General features: G+C 37.5%; 1 protein-coding gene and 1 long non-coding RNA gene across 2 annotated transcripts in view; one reads left to right on the forward strand and one right to left on the reverse strand.

Annotated features, from left to right (window-relative positions):
• LOC143032020 (uncharacterized) overlaps positions 1-6,211 on the reverse strand; it is a 322,508-nt gene that overhangs the window by 291,864 nt on the left and 24,433 nt on the right. The window lies entirely within an intron of this gene.
• LOC143032019 (uncharacterized) overlaps positions 1-6,211 on the forward strand; it is a 428,918-nt gene that overhangs the window by 112,296 nt on the left and 310,411 nt on the right. The gene's annotated exons all lie outside the window — the stretch shown is intronic.

Genomic DNA, 6,211 nt, shown 5'->3' on the forward strand with positions numbered 1-6,211 from the left:
CACGCATATCCTTCAATTCATCCATCATTGCCTTCCTTTGCTGTCGGTATGTGTTTGTGTTTTGAGACAATTGCTAATAGACAGTCGCACGCTTAACATTAGGCGTCATATTACAGTGGGCACTGGGCCTGACGGAGCGGTGGGATTTGTGGGAGATGGCGGGAAAGATGCGCTCTACCTCTGGCAGCGGCGGGAAAGATGCGCTCTACCTCTGGCTGCGGCGGGAGTGGCGCGGGAATTTAATATTTTATTTTTTCGAATTTTCACATTTTTATACAACTTTTATTTCTTCATGAATAATATGCCGGTTATAAGAAGGAGCCGGATACGAGAATAATGGATAAAAGAGCTTTTACTGTACTTATCATCACTAAGCAAGAAAATATCCTGCATGGTTTGTCATCATTTTGTTGCACAGCAGCAATCACAGTACTTAAAACAGTTGAAAGAAACAGTACACCTCTGAAGGAGGCAGTTATAGTAGGTGATTTTTCAGAAGGTTATTCTTTCATTGCCCAAGATGCTGCTAAGGGATTTCACTGGGACAACTCACAATGTACAGTTCACCCTTTTGTCGCCTATTAATTATAGATCATCTGAAGACCAAGAACTTAACCTTTTCACTGACTGTTTCTTATCTCCATCACTAAAACACAACACTAATGGTTTACTCATTTATAGAACAGCTTATGGGCTATGTCAAATTCAAGTGCCCACAACTGAAAAAAGTTGTACTATTTTTCGGATGGATGAAGAAAATTTTGGTTTGTCTAGTGAATGGCATTTTTTTTTGGTACATCTCATGGCAAAGATGCATAAAATGATAATTTAAACCAATTAGATATTCAAGAAGATTTAGATAGATTACAGCAATGGTCTGAAAAGTGGTTAATGAAATTTAACACAAGTAAATGCAAGGTAATGCACATAGGTAAAAATAACAGTAAGTACGATTACAAATTACTTGGAGATTCGTTAAAGGTGAATACCTGTAGTGAAAAATATCTCGGCATAATTATCATTAACGATCTCAAATTATCCAAGCAGTGTATTTCAGCCTCTGAGAAAGCAAATAAGATTCTAGGACTGATTGCGCGATCTTTTGACTTTTAAAGTCCATCACTCATTAACAAGCTATAAATCGATAGTTCGTCCACATTTGGAATATGCTATTTCTGTATGGTCACCGAATCTCATTAAAGACATTGACAGATTGGAAAAAGTACAATGGTGAGCCACAAAACTGATTCCAAATATCAAAAATAAATAATACGAAAGTCGACTGAAACACATGAATCTGTTTTCCCTAAAAAAGCATAGACTCAGAGGTGACTTGATACAGGTCCTTAAAATTCTAAAGGGAATTGACAACATCAAAAGTGACAAAATTTTCACACTGAATAAGAATCCGACAAGAAACAATGGTCTCAAACTGTCCGGAAATAGATTTAATTTGGAAGTGGGTAGAAACAACTTTACCAACCGTGTAGTTAATGAATGGCATAAACTTCCTGCAGAGGCAGTGCAATGTAGTTCAGTTCGAAGCTTTAAGAATCATTTTGATAAACACCTAAGCAAGATGCTGTAATGATTATCATTTATTTTATATTATATGTTTATTTGTTTTGTTATCATTTGTCTGTTTATCATTATTTGGTTGATTCTCATTTATTATTAGTTATATGTCTATTATTATTTATTATTTAACTATACCTATGTATTTATTTACATATTTTATTTATTATGCTCCGCCTTTGTAATCCTTTGTGATGGGATTGGCAGAACAGTGAAGGGAGCTACTGCTCGGGTCAGTTTGCAGAGAGGCAAATTCTTACACCAGAAAACTTGAACAAGACAATAAAAATGTTCATTGTAACCACGTCTGATTTGAAAGATGCAGAACAACTGATGGAATATCAATTCCACAACAGTGTGGCTATTCAGGGAACTCGGAAATATCATACATTTGTTCCTATAAACAAGGAGGAACTGAATATGGTATGTCTCATTTCAAGTGGCATTGGAGAGAAGAAACGAATAAGAAAGGTCATATGTCTAATGAACCTGCAATGGTTGATACCATAAAATGTGTCAAACCAGGAGAGTATGTTAGCAAGTACGTATCATTATCCACCAAATAAATATTCATGTTCAGTGCCATGAGTTATCCTAGACTAAGAGGAGGCAGCCAAATTAACTATATTTTACTTCAGAAAGAAATTCACGAAAGTATTGAATATGCCAAAATTGTATCCAGTACAATTTTATGCTGACCTTATATTTGTTGTAATTGTGCTTATGCTTGTGCAGTATATAATGCTTATGATTGTATGCAGTTTGTAAGTACATGGTGTTCACTTGTAAGTTTTTTAATTAAAATAAATGTAATTAATTAGATAAAGGCCTAAGTATGAAAAATATGTACAGTTGACAGACAATACATAAATAAGGCACTCACTTGTGTTAATTACATGAAAAATACCAGCATAATTTTTTTTACTGATTGTAATAGCCAAAGCTTATGCCTTCATTTTCTCACACACACACACATACATATATATATGTATATAATTTTTTTCTTCTTTCAATTTTGATACCCCAGGGGTCAAATCATGACTTCAGATTTTTGCTAAAGTGGATTTTTTTTTTCAACCCAGATATTTGGATTCCTTGTCTGATTCTAAATATATATACATTCATGTAACTATGACTTTGATCAGCCTAGTTATTGGCCTAGTTATGACCTCAAAATATCTGAAGTCATATCTCCTGAACAGTTGTTTGGATTAACCTTAGAATTTCAGCAAAATCTGATAGGTGAGGGTGCTAGGCACTTGTTGATCTGACTGAGAATGCCCCAGAAGTGAATTGCTCATTTTGACTTTGGCTGCCTCCCTTGTAAGGGGGAAAATGCCCTTGGTATACAGTAAAAGCCCTCTTATCCAGCATTCAGGTATCCGGCAACTTCAAGTATCCAGCATATTTTTTCCAAGCATTAAAATCTATATGAAATCAATACATATCAGTAAAATTTCCCGCGCGAGGCTTTAATTGTTCCTGCCGTTACCAGAGTGCACCACTGTCTGGGTCTTTTCGCACCACCCACCAGAGCCCACTGCCCACTGATGCTATTCAGTCTCACATGTGCCACATTTGTGTTTGTCTCCACTCAGTTCAGCTACATTCTTCCTCAAGTGTTCTCCTGTAAACTTTCATCATGCCCAAAGTTGATAAACAGAAATGTGTTGTGCTTACACTTAGGCAGAAGGTGGACATTTGCAAATGTTTAGAGAAAGGGGACAACAGAAAAATACTCATGGACGAATTCGGCATAGGCTCATCAGCCATCTACGATATCAAGGCCCAATCAAAGAAGTTACATGAGTTTATGAAGGGGACAGATACCCCAAAAGCTGTTGAAAACTGTCACACTTTACAATATCAGCGTGGGGACAAGATTGACAGTGTTGTACGAGTGGTTTTGCCTGAAAAGATCCGAAGGAGTATCAATGACAGGCCCCACCCATGCTGCAAGAAAAAGGATGCGACCTAGCAAAGAAGATGGGTGTAAGGGAAAGAAAGAGCGGCAAACAAGTACAGAGGATAGTGATAAACTGGAGTGATGAACTAGATGTTGGCGAGTGAGGTGGTTTTGTTTGTTTGTTTATGTGCTTTTTTATGTTAAGTTAAATGTTTATGTTATGTTAAATGTTGTTAATAGTGAATAAGATGATTTGATTGTAGACATAGTGTTTTTGTAACCCATTACTTCTTTTAGTAACCCCTTCAGAAAAGGACAGAGAAGGTTAGTGTATAGTGATGAACTGTACTGTATGTTGGCGAGTGAGGTGGTGACGCCGTAATCATGTGATGCTTTGTTTATGTTGCGGTATGTGATACTATATGTTAACTGACATTAATAGTGAGTTAAGGGTGTGATTGTAGACATATTTCTGTACCCCTTCACTTACTTTAGCAACCCCTGCAAGTATCCGGAATTTTCGAGTATCCGGCATGCCTTTGGCCCCAGTGATGCCGGATGAGAGAGCTTTTACTGTACATGTCTGTATACATTTGTATGTACAGTATGTGCATTTATGGTTTTTCATTAAACATCTTATTATCTGTATGGTCTGTTTTTACCTTGGCCCATTTTCGAGATTCATAGAATACTGCATTTAGCTACAGGAAGACCCAAAAGGCCCTTCCCCCCCCCCTTGTACAGTAATTGCAAGGGTGGCTGCTGAGTCAAAAGATACCCCATCCCACTCCCTTCAAAAAGACATTGTCCCTTCCATATAAGCTCCTCATTGTTACCTGACAAAAAAAAATTCTTTTAATACTATCTAATTACTGTTCTGTATGTTGAATACTAAAACTATTTTTTTTTTTTTCTTTTTTTTTGCAGCATTAGATCTCTACTCTAAATTGGTTTAGCTGCTGCTTTGGGTGGATGCCATATTATATCCATGAAGAATGCTGAGAAAATTTTGGTTATTGGTGGCCATGAAGTCCCCCTTGTCCACCAGTATGCCATTATGGGAATCGTGTCCCTTCCCATTTTTTAGTGGGCTGGAGCTGGGGTCATCCTCTTGTGGGTTCTTGGTAAGATGGAAAGGAATTTGACATTTTAGTATTCATAAACTAAAGAAATGTATGTAGATATCATTTACAGGATTAAGTTTCTCTCTCTTCTTGAATTTATAGCTTTAACCATATAGTGTCGCTCTATTTTTGCTTTCCAAACTTTTTTTGCAAATCTTTCCATTTTTATTTTCTCCATATGCCCAAATCACCTTTGCACTCTATTTTTCCTATCCAATAGCTCTCTTGCCATCCACATTTAAGAGGAAGACCAAGAAGGAGGTGGGTGGATGGATGGGAGTGAAAGGAGTGTTGGATGCAAGAAGAATGTGTACTACTTAGCAAGGAAGACAGAATGCCATAAGTAGGAGTGAAGTGAGAGAGAGAGACTGTAGGTGGATGATGAAGGAATGGCATGGCTCCAAGGGATGTTCTTGTCTGATCCATTGATTTTCTGAGTGGATGAGGAGAGGGGGGGGGGAGGTCATATAATATAGTGCTGTGGGTAAACTAGCTTTGGTTGTTAACCCCTGCCGTGGAAGTTCTGTCTTGCTGCATTGCCTTTGACCTGAACATGAGAGCCTAAGGTAGAAGATGTAATGAGTGGGCTTCGGATGTGTGTGGGGCAGGTATTTGATTTTACACAGCCACCATTGTAAGGGAAGGAAGGTCCATTGGTATAGGTATGTGTAGATATGAAGTTGTTTTATATTATCTGTCTAACAGATGCTCACTAACCGAGCAAGAGAGAGCGTCACTACTTGTGACAGAGGTCAAGGTGACGACGGCAATTCAAACCCTGCCACCCGTGAGTTGTACCAAGGGTGTGCTACATTAATTAAATAGGACCATACTGTACTACAAAGTCTTCTTTAAGGAGCACCATCCTAGCTTCCCAATATGGGCGGGGGGGGAGTTCACAAAGTTAAACCAAATCAATCATCAGTCATCTATTTCTCTACCAAGGGCCCCACCCTCTTATATGGAAAGTAGCCAGCCAGGGCATGCACCCACTCTCACTCATTCCACTCCCATCCACCACCCATATTTTGGTTGGAATGTGGTCAAGTACCGAGATGTTATTAACTGCCAGGATGAAATTCTATCACTAAATATTCTCAGATAACAAAGAAATAATGATGTATGTAGTTTTTTTTTTTTTTTTATGGCAATGCCGATTACTCACTCTTAGATGCCGATGCCGATGCCAATTCCACTTTATATGATTGTGGTATATCAGTTTTTAATATGAAGTAATTAAAATATGATTTTTACTTGCTTCATAATCTCTAGATTTATACCTGCCAGTTGTTGAGCTGTTGGATGCTGATGATTGAATGAAGTTAATGAAGTGCTTATTGATTGACCACTTTATGATTACCGTATCAATGTATGGTTGTATTATTTTCTATCGGTTGAAAAAGAGGTAGACATTACCTGTTTCATAGATTTTGATGTAACTACTAACTTCAAGTAACTTGAATCATTTAATGCATGGTTTTGATAAAGCACATGTACAGAGTGTAAACTGCATCAATCCAATTCTTAATCCTAACTTAATAGTAAAGACTAAACCTAACTCAGTCTCTATAATAATTGATACATGGAATGCGGGAAACGGCTAAAA

Source organism: Oratosquilla oratoria, chromosome 12 (assembly GCF_046742065.1).
Source record: "Oratosquilla oratoria isolate Oo_2021 chromosome 12, ASM4674206v1, whole genome shotgun sequence".
In the NCBI taxonomy this organism is placed as follows: domain Eukaryota; kingdom Metazoa; phylum Arthropoda; class Malacostraca; order Stomatopoda; family Squillidae; genus Oratosquilla; species Oratosquilla oratoria.